We start from the raw sequence: 16,090 nt of genomic DNA, 5'->3' as shown, positions 1-16,090 counted from the left end.
AGCCGAGCTTCTGTGCTGTGGGTCTGGGGTCTCGTGGCTTTGCTGGCTGCTGAAGTGTCCTTCCTTGCTCGGCACGGTTGCCGTCTCCTGTTGGCAAGTCCCAGGTTCTGCCACCCTGAGGGAAAGAGGACACCATGGTGCGGATCCCAGGGACGGAAAATGACCGAGGGATCCGTGGTCTGTCTGCCACCCTCCCTTGGAGGGGCCTGTTGTGCTGCTTCCTAGAGGAGCCTATGCAGGATGTGGGCACTAGGAGGGACTCTGGGGTCTTCTGCTTGAGGCTGGTGCACATTGTCTTCCAGCTTATTCTTATCCCTTGCAGCTGACCATTGGCTCCCCGAGTCCTGGCCCAGAACCTTGTGCAAGTTCATGGTGAAGGCTACCACCTCTGGATCACTGGCACCTTCCGGGTCGGCACTGCTGAGAGCCACATGTGAGTTCCCGCTAGCTGTAGGAAGCTCATTGGCTGCTCTGATCCCCCTGGGCCTACCCTTCCTTCCTCCCACCTGGCTGGCGACCCACTGAGACTCCCGAGGCAGGATGTCAGCCGTGCTTAGACGCTTTCTTCAGCTCCACCTCTGTGGAAGCTCCAACCCTGTGGTTTCTTGCTCCCATTATCCTCCCACCACTCTTGGCCAGCCTGCCTCGGAGAGAATCATGCTGGACGCACAACATCAGTACACTGTGGCCAGGAGCCAGGGTGGCAGGGACAGGGGCCGAATCTTGGCCAGATCACGGCTCACATCTGTCTCCTTCAGAGGCGGGTTCTCCAGCTTCCTCCTGATTTGTCTTGTGCAGCAAGGAGCTTGCTCCCGAGGCTCCAGGTCACACACCCAGGAGCTGAAGTGCAGGGAGAGTCCATGGGAGTTGAGAAGCCAAGCAAGGGTGGGGGCCCTTGGAGGTTTCAAACAGCCTCCAGTGGTCACAGGGTGCGTGTGACAGTCCCCAGGCCACAAAGGCTCAGGAAGGACTCCTCCTGGACCTCTCCTTAGGCCTCCACAGTCTCCAGAATTCCTGTGCGGTCAGCTGGAAGGGAGCTAACAGGCCATTCACAGTCTACTTTGCTAAATAGCGAGCTTCCATTTGCCCCCAACTCCTGACCCTCCACAGACTAATGACCTTTTTCCTGGGTTCTTTTGCACTTTGAGTAGATTTTTGCACCAACCTCAATTATAATTGCTGGTTTTGTATGCCCCTCTCCTAGCTAGCCAGTGAGCCCTTGAAGATAGAGCAGATTTTCATCTTTTCATCCCCAGTACCTAACTATTACCTGCTCCATCATGGCTACCTGGTGAATGTTTGTTGAATGACTGAATGAAGGAAACAGAGTACCCAAGACATGAAATAAACTTGCTTGCTCAGAAACAGAAAGGCATGAGTGACAGAGATGGAATAAAACTCAGGTGTCCCTGACTATCAGTGGAGTTAATATTTGGGTCTCTTGCTGCTCTCAGCCACCTCTAAAAGAAGAGAGGCTTTGCAAGTACCCAATGATGAGAGCCACAAGCCCCTCACAGTCTTTCTAAATCTTTCATAAAGATATCTTCTAAGATAGTCCTGGTATTTGCAAAAGAGATGATTTGAACCAAAGGCATGGACTTTGGGGATGGTCAAGCCTAGATTTAAATTCTATTTCAGTTATGAACCAGATGTTTGACCCTGGGGAGGTGACCTGACCTCCTTGGGCCACAGTTTACTCATTTGTAAACATGGCATTTGGGCAGCTGTGAGCATTAATTCTGAGAGGATTGGCGAACCTGGCATCCCTTCACCCTTTCAGCAAACACCTACTGAGCTATGATAGGCTGCTTGCTCTGGGCAGATGATAGAGACCACGAGGGCTCAGCTGCACAGGGCACAGCAGACATCCAAACAGAAGATTAGACCACAAGCTGATAACACCCGTGCGCTCGTGGACGAGGGTTGGTGGAAGACCCATGTTTGCAGCAGGATTGATGGAAGACCATGGAGCCTTCAATCAAACCAAAAAGCTGGGTTTCATCTAAGTCTTAAAGACGGGGGTGGAGTAGATCTGCTCAATATATACTAGGTTTTCTTCACTCGCAATCATTCATTTATTTATAATCAAGTACAGCTAATCCCACACTTATGCAACTGTTCCTTCCCCAAAGGTCTTTGTCAACTTGAACTTTGCAAGGAAAAAAAAAAAAAAAAACCAAAACCAAACAAAACACTACTACTTTTTTTTTTTTTCCAAATGTTGCTTTGGATTTAAAGGTGCAGAACCCTTTTATTCACCTTTTTATTAATCTCCCCCATTACATCTGCTTAGCAAGTCAAAATGCTTCTTCTTGGCACGGAACCCAGCTGAGCTGGCCTGGAGCGAGAGGGAGGGTTTGGCCATGTTCGGGCTTCAATCTGCTCGTTTCTTCTTCTTAACGGATCTCTTGTTCGTGAGCAGGTCCTGCCCTTTTACAGCATGACCTTTTCCAGCCGTGTCCAGGATGCAGCACAGGGAAAGTGTGTCTCTGTGAGCCGTGAGGACAGGGCTGGGATAGATAAAGACACCCTAAATGGGCCCAGCCATCCTGGACAGCAGCCCCTTGTCCCAGGGCCTCTGCCTGGGCTAGACCTTCATCCAGAGGTGGCTCCATGTGTCAGATGACACCTTCCTGCCTCTGAGACTCTCTAGCTGCTGCTGGTTGCTCCTCCTGGTCCGCTCTCCCTGTTCCCATGCTGCTCTGTGCCCCAGAGGTTGTGCCTGGATGGTGTCGGGCAGCTCCCCTACTTGATCCTCCTTTTGGGGTACGTTACAGGTGATGGTTTCCGTCTAGACTTTCCCCCACGGGCTCATGTGTCAGATGGTTGGTCCCCGCAGCAATGTTCAGAGATGAGGATTTGGGTAAGGGATTGGATCTTGAGGACTCTGACCTCATCAATGGGTTAATCCATGGAGGGCTTCACGATTTTAGTGGACTATTGAGAGGTAGTAGAAATCGGAGAAGGTGGGACCTAGTTGAAGGAGACAGGTCCTTGGGGACAAACCTCGGACACTCTATCTTATCCCCAGTACCATTGCTGCATTCTCCTCCTCCTCCTTCTTATTTTCTCCTCTCTCCCTCTCCCTCTCTCTCTTCCCCTTCCTACCTCATCCCACTTTCCAGCTGCCATGAGATGAACAGCGTTGCTCTAGACCACACTCGTCTGCCACAATGTTCTACCTCAAGTCTGAAGCAAGTAAGCCAGCCAACTGCGGGCTGAAACCTCTGAAACCATGAACCCAAACAAATACCTCCTCCTTTAAGTTGCTTTTCTCAGGTCTTTGGTCATAGTAAGGAAAAGTTCCCCAGGGCCAACACAGTCTGTGGGAATCTCTAGTAGGACGTAGGCTATTGGGAGTGTGAGGTCTGGTCTCTCTGGGTGGCTATGGTCCTTCTATAAAGGCCCCCTGTGTTGGGTGGCATCTTGAAGAAGGCTCGTGGAGGGTTCTAGTAGGACCCGCTCTGTGCGCTTTAGTCTTGGGAGGTAGGCAGGGGTCCTTTCTCCCCATCTTCTGTGGTTTCCCTGCAGCTTATCCGTGCTTTTGCAATATTCTCTTCTTTGACCTGCAGCAACAGGGATCCTTACATGCACCTTGAGAGATGGTTTGTTCATTGTCATCTGTTTATGGAAGACAAGCAGGGGGCCATCTGGATGACACCCAAACCAGGCACTCTGCATGGTGCCCCAGATCTGGTTCTGTCCCCAGACTGAACCACTCTGCTTTCTGCTTCCCCAGGGCCTCTGTCCTCCCCTGCACACCCTGGGCTCTTGCTTTTGCTGCCCTCGTCACCGCAGACTCCTCCCTCTGAGGCTCGGGGTCCTGCTCGGGATGTCCCTAAGCACATCTTAGCCAGCGTCTGCCACACTGGATGCTCTCTCCAATCCTGAAAGCTCCATCTTGGTGACTCTTGGGCAGACACTATCTGTCTGACCAGCCCATGTGGACATTGCCCTCTGGAAGGTGCCACCTGACCGGTCTCAGGCAGGGGCCCTGCCCACCCCCTTCCCTCCTACTTTACTGACCTTCTTTGCTTTCTTGCTGGAACCTCCTCGTACAGCTGTGCCCCACCAGCAGGCAGCTCAGTGGGAGCAGAGACCTCTTCTGCCTCCCTCCCTGGAGGACCCTTACGACCTGGAGCAGGGCTTCACAACCCTCCTGGATGCTCAATAGATACTCCCCAAGTGAATGAATGACTGAGAGTCTGCCTCATGGCTGAAACCACGAGCTGGAAACATGAATGAGAACATCCCGAGACCCAGGCTCCTGGAATCAGTTCAGCTTCTCTCAGGATGAGTCTGTTCTGGGTGGGAAAGGGGGAAAGAGCTGATTTCCAGATGAACAAAGGAACCTAGAAATGCCAGAGAGAAGGAGAAACCCAAATGGCGGTGGCCTTCCAACCGCTGTTGCCCTAGGAAGTGGGGTCCCCTCTGCCCTGCTCTCCCCGTAGGACACTCTTGTGCAGGCTGCAGGAACCTCCCTGTTGCTTGCTTTTCTTTCGCTCTGAAGTGGCCTCCCGGCCTTTCTTCTCATTTGATGTGAGCCACTTGTGATGTCCCCATGAGTCACGGTTTGCAGGACGAGGCAGGAGAAGGTGGAGGAAGGCAAGCTTCCTGCTGACCTCTGCCTTGCCATGTTCAGTCACTTCTGTGTGTCAGTGTGTCAATTTTGAGTCATCTGTGGCTTTCTTCTTCAATTCTTGAAGATGGTTATCGAATGCATTTGTTATGCATTTTTTCCCCCAAATAATCTGAGATAGAGCACAATGACCAAAATCTGAAAAATCAGGGTTCTGGTAAAGGTAAGCATTTTCTTTCCTCGGAGGAGCCGTGGTTACCCATGTCCTTATTCTTCTGACTTCTGACGACGATGCAGCAACATCCATGGTTGCATTGGACCCAGAAGGGTAATAAAGATGCTGCCACTTGCCTTGGAGAAAGGGACCCTGTGTTGGGGCATGCAGAACAGGAATGCAGGGTTCAGCAATGGATCAAGGAGAAGGACCCGGGACTTGAAACCACAGTTCCCTAATATGTTGGGCTCGCAAATAATTTTATGTATTGGCAAAGGGCTCAGCAGGCATCGGTCCCTAAGCAGAGGCACACAGCTGGGCTTGGGTCGTTTTCTGCTAGAGGGAGCAGAAGATGCCTAGGTAGTGACTGTTGATCTAAAAACAGGGCTTAGGATTTTGGGGGGCCAGGAATGCTGGAGAAAATGGGACTGAAGGGGATCATGTAGCCCAAAACATATTCATCTATTTTGTGTTTCATTCCTTGATTTTGGAGCTGCCTCCTGCTTCATTTCTGGAAAAAAAAAATTGGGTTCTAAATGTACTTTAAAAATATGGAGGCTGCCTGAGACCGGAGCACCCCCCCCCCACCCCCACCCCCCCGTGCGCGGCGTTGACAGCAGATGTTTTGTGTGATCACCGAGAGGCAGAAATAGTCCAGAGCCGGTTGGTGGGCCAATGGATAAACAAATCGTGGCCTTTATCATGTTTGTGATTTTCTGATGCTGTGACACGTGGGCCTTGTTCCTGGAGAGACGGAACCCAGCCAGTTCCTAGTACAGGGCTCCTGGGAGTGAGCTTTTCCTAAGCAAACCGTCCAATCCCCATCCCACTCCACACCACCTCCTTTATCTGGCTATCACACCCAGTGAGTCTCCACCTCCTCTCACCATCCCTGGGCCCGGTACACCCCCTAGAGAACCCACAAAGGTCCCAGAACCTGGCAAAAAGACGCAAACTAGCAATCCTAACCCTTCCTCTCCTGTTCTTTGCTCACTTTCCTAGGAAACCCTCTTGAAGACATTCATCCTTGTTTTCTCTACTCCCATGGTCTCCTGACTCACTCTGATGCTTCCTGTGTGCCCCTGTGTGGCACGGCCACTTCTTGCCTCTGGGATTTGTGAGTGTTAGCTTGTTCCTTCATGCCAGACATTTTTCTTGTCTGCGTATCTTTCCTGACCTGATTAAAACATATCCCGGGCACTTCTAAAGACACCATCCAGTGGAATATCATTCAGACACACACACACACAAGCACACACACACACACACACCCTGAAGTTCTGACACATTAAAACATGAATGAAAGTCAAGGACATTTTGCTAAGTGAACAGGCCAGGCACAAAAAGGCAAAGCTTCAAGCATGTGATGGAATACTGGTGTGTGAGAAGTGGGGCGGATTCCACACAGACAGCTTGACTGAGCCTCAAAAGTATGACACTGAGTGAAAAGGCAGCCTCAAAAGTCCACGTGCTACATGGCTATAGGTAGAGATGTTCCTCGACTTACGATGGGGTAGTGTCCTTGTAAACCCATCACAAACTGGAGATGCACAGAATACACACCGCCAGACCAACGTCACAGCTTAGTCTGGTCTAACTTCACGGGCTCCGCACGCCTAGGTTAGCCCACACTTGGGCATCACCATCGAACACAGTCCATTTTGTAGTAAAGTGTAGAATGTCTCACAGTTCACCCACTACAGCGCACCGCAGAGCACAGTTCAGGCTGTTTAACCCCTGTGTGGCACTGCCCAACATCGGGAGGATCGTGCTGCCCAGCACTGTAGCCTGGGAAAAGACCCAAACTCAAAATTCACAGTGCGTCTCTACTGACTGTACCTCACTTCCACACCATCCTAAAGCCAAAACATCCGTAAGTGATATGGGTGTGGTGGGCAAGCCTACATCCTAGTGACTCTGGAGGCTGAGGCAGGAGGATTGCAAGTTCAAAGCCAGCCTCAGTCTGAGACCCTGGCTCAGTGGTTAAATGCCTCTGGGCTCAATATTGGTAAAGTCTAGACCATCCCAAATTTGGGATAGCCCGTATGACACTTTTGAAAAGGACAATTAAAGTGATAAAGAGTAAACTAGTAGATATAAATGATGGGTGGGGGAGAGTACATGAACAAAAAGACAGCGCAGGGTAATTCTTTGGGTGGGCAATCCCATCTTCTAATCATGATGGTGATACCAACCTTTATATGTACTACAAGTCACAGATTTTACACTGGAATAATTCTTTTTGCTGTATATTAATTGAAAAAAAAAAACTAAAGGAAAAAAAAGGGGTAAAATAGTTGTACCAATTTGATTGCAATGTCTTCGAAAATACCTTCATTTTCAGCCAATTGTGAAAGGCTGGATGCTTTATGATTCCACTTGTATGGGGTCCCTAGAGAAGACATATTCAAAAAGACACCAAGTGGCCGCCAAGGCAGAGGGAGGGCGTTGCAGCTTCTTCACAGCTGTGACTAAAGGACGCCACCAGAACGTCCGTAGAGGAGGAAGAGTGCATTTGGGGGCTCATGGTTTCAGAGGTCCTAGTCCATAGAAGGGAAGCTCCATTCCTCAGGGCTCCAGATGAGGTAAACATCATGGCGGAAGAGTGTGGCAGAGGGACATGGTTTACATGATGAGCAGGAAGGAGAGAGAGAGGGAGAGAGAGAGAGAGAGAGAGAGACTCCACTCTCCAGATACAAATATACGCCTCATGGCCATGGCCCCCCTGAACCACTTCCTCCAGCCACACTCCACCCACCTCCAGTCACCATCCAGTTAATCCCATCAGGGATGAATCCACTGACTGGGTTAAGGCCATGACCTAATTTTTTCTCCTCCAAATCTTCTTGCATTGTCTCACGTGTGAGCTTTTGGGGGACACCACATCTAAACCACAACAGAGGGAAATGGGGAGTTATGGATTAATGAGTCCAGAGTTCCAGTTTTGGAAGATGAGAACCTTCTGGAATGGATGGTGGTGTGGTTTCTCAGTACAGTGGATGAACTTTATGCCATTGAACTGGGCACTCACCAGTGGCTAAGATGGTGCATTTTATGTTAAGCATATTTTGAAACCAAAAAAAAAAAAAAAAAAGAGGAATATCTAGGCTTTTGACTGAGGTGCAGCCTGGTGCAGAAGTTCCTGAGGGCAGGGTTCAGCCATCCAAGCATCATCCCATCTCTGGAAGTGCTAGACCTGGGTGCCTGCAGTGGACCCCCATTTCTGGTTCATCCTGAGCATGGCTCCCCCACAACCCACTCTACATGGTCCTCACATGTCCTTGGTTTCGGGAGTCTGTGTTGTCCAGTGGTGGTCCAGGGACTTTGTGGTGACCCAATGGCTGTTGAATGTCCTTCTATCAAACTGGAAGCATCTGCTCCGTTGAAGACCATGAGGGATATTTGCCACCAGACAAACAGGTTTCCAGATCTCCTGAGTCTCATTGGGCCTGGCCCCAGTTTATCTGGGTGTATGGGGGGGGGCTGGTCTACACTGCAGCTTTCTGCTGCTCGTACATCTGCATGCATCTGGAGGCATCCCCACCTCACCTGCAGAGCCCCAGAGCTGGCACACAAAACTGGGTATTCCGGGGCCGAGGAGAAGGCTCGGGTGGTGAGTGCCAGTCTAGCCATTTGATGCAGAGCAAGAGAACCTGCCCTTTGGTTTTTATAATTACATTCTTAACAGGATCCAAATGAAACCATAATCCAAACCCCCAATGCAGTGCCCTGGTGGGTGCTTTGCTTCTGGGAAACTGCCCGCCCAGTACTTTTCTGAGCACACCTCCCCCGACAGCTCCCCCGGACTCCCCCCACCAACCCACATCACAGGCGGGGAACGTGGCCTCCAGGCCTGGGGAGGCTGCAGCCATCTGTTTGCTTTCTTTCAGGGCTGGAGGCAGTTTTACTTCCCCTCCCTGGTCTTGCAGGTTCTTTTGAAAACCCCAGACCCCCACTTTCAACTCCTTTCTCTGGTCTCTGATAAAAGGCACCTTAAGAATCACTTCTAACAGTTTCACTGAGAGCCGAGGCTTGTCTGCAAAGCCGGGACATCAAAGCACAGAGCTCAGGTGCTGAGACAGCCGGTGCAGGTGGGAGGGAGGCTCTGCAGCCTCCAGAGGGCTGGCTCTGCTGGCCTGTGGGCAGGGATGGAGGGGGGTGGTCCTGGCCTTCCTCAGCTGCGGCCCCCTGCCCCAGGTCTCTGGCCATTGTCAGGCTGTGCCTGGCCTCTGGGCAGACCACAGAAAGTGGACTTAACGCACCAGCCCCAGCAAACCCTGCAAACAGCACCGATACCCCCTGAAGACAACATCTTAATTGCCCTGTGAGGAGCTGTTTGGCTGGAGGATCTCTTCTGTGGGTAGGCACAGTTTGAACTTCAAAGAGAGTCTCGCCTGTTTCATAATGTTTATAGCAGCTCCAGGAGTGACAGGATAATTCTGGTGTCCTTGGAGAGGAGGCTTGGCAGGGTGCCTACCTCTGCCCTGGTCTATGAGCCCCACGGGCGCCATGGCTGTGGGACTGGCCCAGTGCGGCTCTCTCCTGCCCTGGGAAGGCCGCCAGCTCTGTTTTAACGGCGCCTCTGACTCCAGCTCTGGCTTGGGGTGTCCGCCGCAGGGCTGGAGCCAGGGTGTGGGCTGGCAGGCCTGGCTGAGCTCACTGGCCAGCCCAAGGCCTCATGAGGCCCAAGGTCCTCTGGCCCCCAGCTGGGGGAGTGTGAAGGACCAGTATGCTCTTGTCTCTTTCTCTGCTTTGCAGCCATGAACTCTGTAATCTGGAGATTTGTTTCCTTTTTCTCGACTCTGGGCTCCTCGGGGAAAGGGTATGTGGATTCGTTCCCTCACTCCTCATCCATCACGGGGGGCAGTCGCTCACATCCCATGTTGGCCTGGCTGCTCAGGGCCTGGGAGGGTGGATGATGTCTGCAGGAGAAACACAGGACTGGATTTTCAGTGATCCCAGGCAGAGTCTCCCCCACCCCACACACACTGGAGGGCATAAAACAATACCTATTTCACTGTTCTCACGGGTTCTGTGGGTCAGAAGTTCACCTAGAAGGATGATACCAGAGCCAAAGGCCACCATGTCCTGGAGTGGCTGCTCCTGGTTACAGGACTGGACTGGGTTCCACTAAGGTGCTCTCTGGAGCGCCTCCGTATGACTTGGGCTTCCTTCCAGCATGGCAGCCTCAAGCTACTTCACCTTTTCCTAAGGTGGCCCAGAGTTTCCGAGTGTTTCTGGACAAGGTAGACGTTGCGTGGACCCTGGGGTCCAGCACAGAAAGCACAGGTGCCCTGTGGACCACACGTTCTTCGAGGTCTGCCCAGGTTCCAGGGGAGGCCTGAAGACCCCACTGTTAGTGGAGATCACACCACATAGTCATTCCTCACTCATCACAGGAGCAAAACAGTTTTTTTTTTTTTCATTTTATTTCCATTTTCCAAAGAAGTTACTTGAGGTGTGAAAACACAACTTACTCACAAGTCAAGAGGTGTAAATTCTGGTGTTAGACCCTGCCGGGCCTTGAGTGAAGCTCAGGAGGCTGCCAAACCCTCCATCCTGTGACAGTGATGTCATTACTGCAGAGACAGACACCATGGAGACTTTGGGGGAGGACCAATGTCTGCATCCAGCCATCCTCTTCCCCATGGGGTGCAGGAGCTCTGAGCATCCACTGCTCCAAGCTCATAGCGCCCTCAGAAATGGCTTCTGACTTAGGTGTGGGGTATGCAGGGAGGTCTGGGCAGAGTGGCCTGTGGCCACGGAAAGCAGCTGCCGGGAGAGCTGACCTGGACGTCCTCCAACTATGACAGGAATGTCAGCCTGTGCTCTTGGAGCAGGATGGGTGAACAGCCTTTTTTAGCAGCCATGCTGCCCAGCCCTGTTGGCCAAGTCAGTGGGCTGGGTGGCTCTGGGCCATGGCTCTGGAATTTGCCGGGTCCACATGGTGCTTCATGGCAACAACAGGAGACAGGGTGGACAGGCCTTGCTGATTGGCAGCGGGGAGAGGTGAATGAGGAGAAAACGTGCATCCGGGACACCACTCCTCCATGGTGGTGCTCCTATCTGTGAGCCCAGGGGTTGGAAGTCCATGGCCAGAGGGGAGACCCGCTGCTGTGGACAGACACCCGATGTTGGTCCTTTAGGCCTGTCAATCACCTTAAAGAACTCCCAGGGCCTGTTCAGAGACACTCAGCCCTGCAGGGTTGCAAGCCCGGGTCTAGGGCTGCATGGGGAGTGCTTGCTATCCCCACTCACCCTGCTGGCCAGCATCCTTAGGTCCCTTTGAACTCGGGGACTAGGGCAGCCAGCGACATCCAACAATCAATCCTGGGTCTGCGGCAGTTTGGCAAGACAGAATCTTACCTGTGCAGCCAGATGTCCAGCTTCACCTCCAGTGCTGATTTATTTTATTGTTTTCCTGATGATTTTGTTTGGGAAGGGGCCATGGGGGGGTGTTGTGGCACAGGTAGCTCTGTGAGATGGCAGGACGGGACTTCAGTAGTCAGACCCAAGTTTCTCATCTTAGGTTTTTTTTTTTTTTTTTTTTTTTTGGTTGAGGAGTGGGTAGTGGTGATTGGACTCAGGGGCACTCGACCACTTAGCCACATCCCCAGCCCTATTTAGTATTTTATTTAGTGACAGGGTCTCACTGAGTTGCTTAGCACCTGGCTTTTGCTGAGGCTGGCTTTGAACACATGATCCTCCTCCCTCAGCCTCTGGGATCACAGGTGTGTGCCACAGTGCAGGTTTCTTGCCTTAGAAGAAAGGGAGGGAGGATCCCAGCCCCCTCCCCAGGCTGCACCCCCCCAGAGGACAGGATGGATTGTTGGATGTCACCGGCTGCCCTAGTCCCCAGCAGAAAGTCTACATGCCCAGTGGGGCTGACAGCAGGGGCCCTCTTCTGGTGCTGAGCAGACAGAGGCCAGACTGACCACTAACTCAGACTGGGCAGGAATTCCCTTCTGCCTCACCTTCTGCATAACTGCTTCTCTTCCAGAGCGCTTCCGCGGTCCCTGTCTCCAGGTCTCTCCCAGGAGGTTTCCTTGATACTGCAGACATTGGCAGGACCCTGCACACCCACACACCCATGGTGGGCCTTGCCCATCTGATGTGTGTATGTCCCCCTCCTCTCCCTAGATAGATAAATTGATCGTGGGAGCTGGTCCGTGCAATTCTGGAGACCGATAAGTCCCACATCCTGAGTCTGCAAGCTGGAGGCCCCGCAGAGCAGTGGTGTGGCTGCTCTCTGGGTCTGATGTCCAAGGACAGGAGGGTTAGAGGGTTCAGTCGGCACAGAGCAGATTCACCCTTGCTGGCCCTTTTTGTTCTGTCGGAGCCCTCTCTGGACGGCGGATGCGTGGGGGAGGGGAGATAGTCTTTGCTTAGCCAACAGCTTCAAATGCTAATCTCTTCCAGAAATTTCCTCACAGATAGACCCAGAAATAATGTTTCACTCCCTTCCTGGGTATCTCTTAGCTCAGGTAAGTTGACATGTAAAATTAAACTTCAGGCTTGTTTCTTTGGGCCCACAGCAGGTGGGGGTGCCAGAAGTTGTCTCAGGGGTTCTTCATCTGATCCTCCCAGAGGAGAGTACTGATCCCCCATCTCTGCATCCCAGGGTGGAAAGGGCATAGGATTCTCAGACATGAGCTTCACGTGGGCACTCCCCAGGCTCTGGTGCGTGGACGGGTGCTGGGCTGCACATTGTCAGTCAGTAGAAGCTTTCATAGCAAGAGGTCACAGCAGTGACATCCAAGTTCACGAGCCTCTTTAATTCATCTCACAAGATGGGTTTCTTTCAAGTGTCAGCTTGTGATGAATTGGTCAGAGGAACAGCAAACAGCCTGTCCTTCCCTCTGGGTAGCAGAGAACGTGGTTTTCTCTTGCGGCCTGCATGCCACTGCAGGCCTAAGTGCCAGGGAAGTCACTGTGTCTTCTGGGTCTTGTGTGCTTGTTTGCTGTTGGCCACCGCCACGCCTCTTTCTGCAAGCTCTGTTCTGTACCGAGCTGGGACCTCTAGGCCGCGGCTGTGACTTCCTGGCATCCCCTCCTCAGCACCCCATGGCGGCAGCCCGTGCTGGAAAGATGGCTGGTCCCTGATGGCATGCCAAATTGTCCTGAAGAGTAACAGGACGTGGTGTCCCCTGGCTGGTTTCTAGAGCAGTCTCTGGGGAATTGCCTCTTGCTTTCCAGATGTGAACTGGGGGCTGAAGAAGCCAGCCTATGCTTGCTGGCCACTTCTGCTTTCAAGGGCTGCCCTGGAACAGGACAGAGGCCCAGCTGGGTCCAGGAAGGGTCCGGGAGGTTAATTTGCGTCATGGGGGTGGGAGGTAGATGAACACTGTCAACTTTGCTTAGGGCGCAAGGTTGCCTGTTTCCCATGGAAAAATGAAAGATGGGCAGAAAGATAATCAAACAGAGTAAACAGCTCTTGAAGAGTGGGCAGAACCATCTCCAAAGCCATGTTTTTTTTTTTTTTTTTTTTTTTCCAGAAAGTGAAGGAAGTCATGATCTCTGTCCCCAAGCGATGCATGTGGGCGTGCGCGATGAAAAACCACAAGCATGCACCAGACCCCGCACACACAGTCAGGTATGTATGCATGCATGAGAAGCTCTCACGTGTGCGCGTGTGCCCACACGCAGACACATATGCACTCTGGACTCTTATGTCAGCTCCCTGTGGTGCAGGACTTGGAGATCCTGTTTTAAAAAGAAAAGGGAGTGGGGAGAAACTGCTCAAAGGGAAAGGAAACCGCAGAAAGGAAATAAAAAAAAAAAAAAAACCAAAAACCCCTGAAGACTGTTTAGTTAAAGTGCAGGAGACCTCTCTCATTGCTTACTTGCAAACCTGCACTGCTGACTGAGAGGCAGCCTGTGGGATGGGGATGACCTGGGGAGCTCTCTTCCCAGTGAGCTTGAGCAGAAAATGGAGAGGAATTTCAACGGCAGGACACCCAGAAATGCACATCCCAAACTAAAGGTGATGAGTGTGGCTCTTGTCCCCCATAGGAAGGGCTCCAAGAAAACCCTCAAGGCCTCTGTCCTGGGCTGAATGGGCCCTTCTGGGGAGCCCCTTGACCTGGAGAGACAGGCGTATGGCTCTATGGGTTGTGCCCAGGCTCGTTGGGGACAGGTGGAGGGAGTTCTGGTTGGCCATGCCCAGCAGGGGAGAAGACCAGGCAAGCCTCTGGCCAGACCCTCCAAGGCAGAAGGTGCCCCAGAACCTGAGGGTGTCCTGAGGCACAGGTGGCCCCTGTCTGTGCTGGAGGCATTTCAGGTGTCATGTAGTCCAGGCTGGACAGGATTCCTGCCTTGGGTGGTCCACACTCAGGGTCAGCTCCGGGTCACCGTGGAACTCATGGCCCGTGCACACACATGCACACCAGGAAGCCCAGGCCTGCACACACACGTGTGCTCACATCCATGCACATACCCAGGCTAGCCTCCAGGAAAGGGTGCCTCCTCCACCTTGGACTCCTGACTCCTTTATTCCCTTTGCGGCAGGACAGAACAGAGGATCTTACCAAGGGCTACATTTTATAGGAAAAATGAGGCTTGATAAGGTGACATTTCCTGAGGTCACATGGTGAGTGGTGGCGCCTAGGGATTCCAAACCAGGTGGTCAGGCTTCAAAGCCTGCACCCTTCCATTGTCCTCCATGTCCCTGGCCCCTAACCCTGCATGCAAGGACAGGGCTCTGATGGTTGTGGGCTGGACAAAGGCATTCCATCCTCCCAAAGCGGAGCCAGAGCCTGAGGGAGGTGATCCTCAGGTCTGAGCTGGGTCAGAATGGGGACAAGCCTACATGGCACCTGTCCTTTGGCCATCTGTTCCGTGAAGGTGGCCAGGTCCCAGTTGCCAGGCAGCTGCAGTTGAGGGAGGTCTTGGAAGCAGGGTGGGCACCAGACATGGTGTATGGAGTTGGCTAGACACAGCCTGTGCACCGTCCACTACTGCCTATGACTGAGGGACAGCTGTTGCTTCCAGCTGGCCACGCTGCCCAGCCTTGTGGGCCATATTGAGGGGGAGGTCTGCACGCCACTCAGGCATTTGGAATGAAAGGTCTTGGGTCATTGAGTACTGGACAGGCTTTGGACAGGAGGGCCAGGCTGATGCTGGAGACCCAGAGGCCATCATCTGCCCAGGGTAATTGGCGACCATGAACTGGCCACCTGGCCTCTGGGGGCTCTATCTTCTAAAGAGAGAGTTCTCTTTAGTTTTTGAGGTGGTGGTGAGGATTGAGGGGACAATACATTTCTATTACAGCTTAGCACAGCTCTCAAAAGTGACCAGGAAGAGTGAATTATTTCCATAGCCACTGCTTGGGACTTGCCTAAATTTCCAAGTGATACTACTGACCTCCAGGGGATGCTGTGGTGGAGTGGGGCATCCTGCGCCTATCAGTATTGAAAAGGGATCTTTCCAAACTTGAGGATACTGTAAATCTGTGGCCCCCGCCCTCCTGTGTAAAAGAGCTGTTGGTAATGTGGGGTGATGAGCTACTTGGAAACTCAGCATGAAAAACAATTCAGATCACTGGTCCTGTGGGTCAAGACTACACGGTGGGGGCAGTGACTCTCAGTTCTTTGTAGCTCTGTTGTGTCTGAGGCCTGGGCTGGGACATCTGAGTCGTCGTTCACTTGCCAGTCTGACAGGCAAGTGGGCTGTGAGCTGGGACCTCAGTTCCTCTCTGCACAGTGCACCTGGGCTTCCTCACAGTATGGCGGCTGTGTTCCCAGGGGAGTCCTCAATGAGCCTGGAGGAAACCACACGCTGTTTCTGACCTCATTTTTTTTTTTTTTTGTCCCATGGCATCCTTCCCACCATACTGCTTCCGTACACATTGCCCAGACTCAAGGGGCAAAGATGCCTCGCTCTGCAGAGGAGGAGTGTGGGTTGCTTTGGGAGGGGCACATAGGTCTGGAATGTGCACATAGATGCAGACATGTGCACGCAGGGGTGGCCGTCTTCAAAAGAAAATCTGTCCCCCTGTGCTGTGAGGGTCTTCATGCAGAGACCAGAGCACCTTGTGGACCCCCACTCCCTCAATGCTTTTCTAAGTGTCTTTCTGAAACAGGGTCACAGGCTATGAGGAGCTGAGAGGGCAGGGGACCCTAGAAGAGGGTCTGAATCCAGTCCCAAGCTCTTACAAACAAGTAGAGGAAGACCAGGTGAAGCATAAACGTATGTGATAAAACACCTGCGTGACATTTGGAGGTCACAAAACAGATGCACGTTAATCATGCCAGAGCGCTGCTCCAAGTGGCTGGCTCAAGGTCTTGGGGAGTTGGGTC

Source organism: Spermophilus citellus (assembly GCF_964194105.1).
Source record: "Spermophilus citellus genome assembly, chromosome: 12".
In the NCBI taxonomy this organism is placed as follows: Eukaryota; Metazoa; Chordata; class Mammalia; order Rodentia; family Sciuridae; genus Spermophilus; species Spermophilus citellus.
This window is presented reverse-complemented; position numbering follows the sequence as displayed.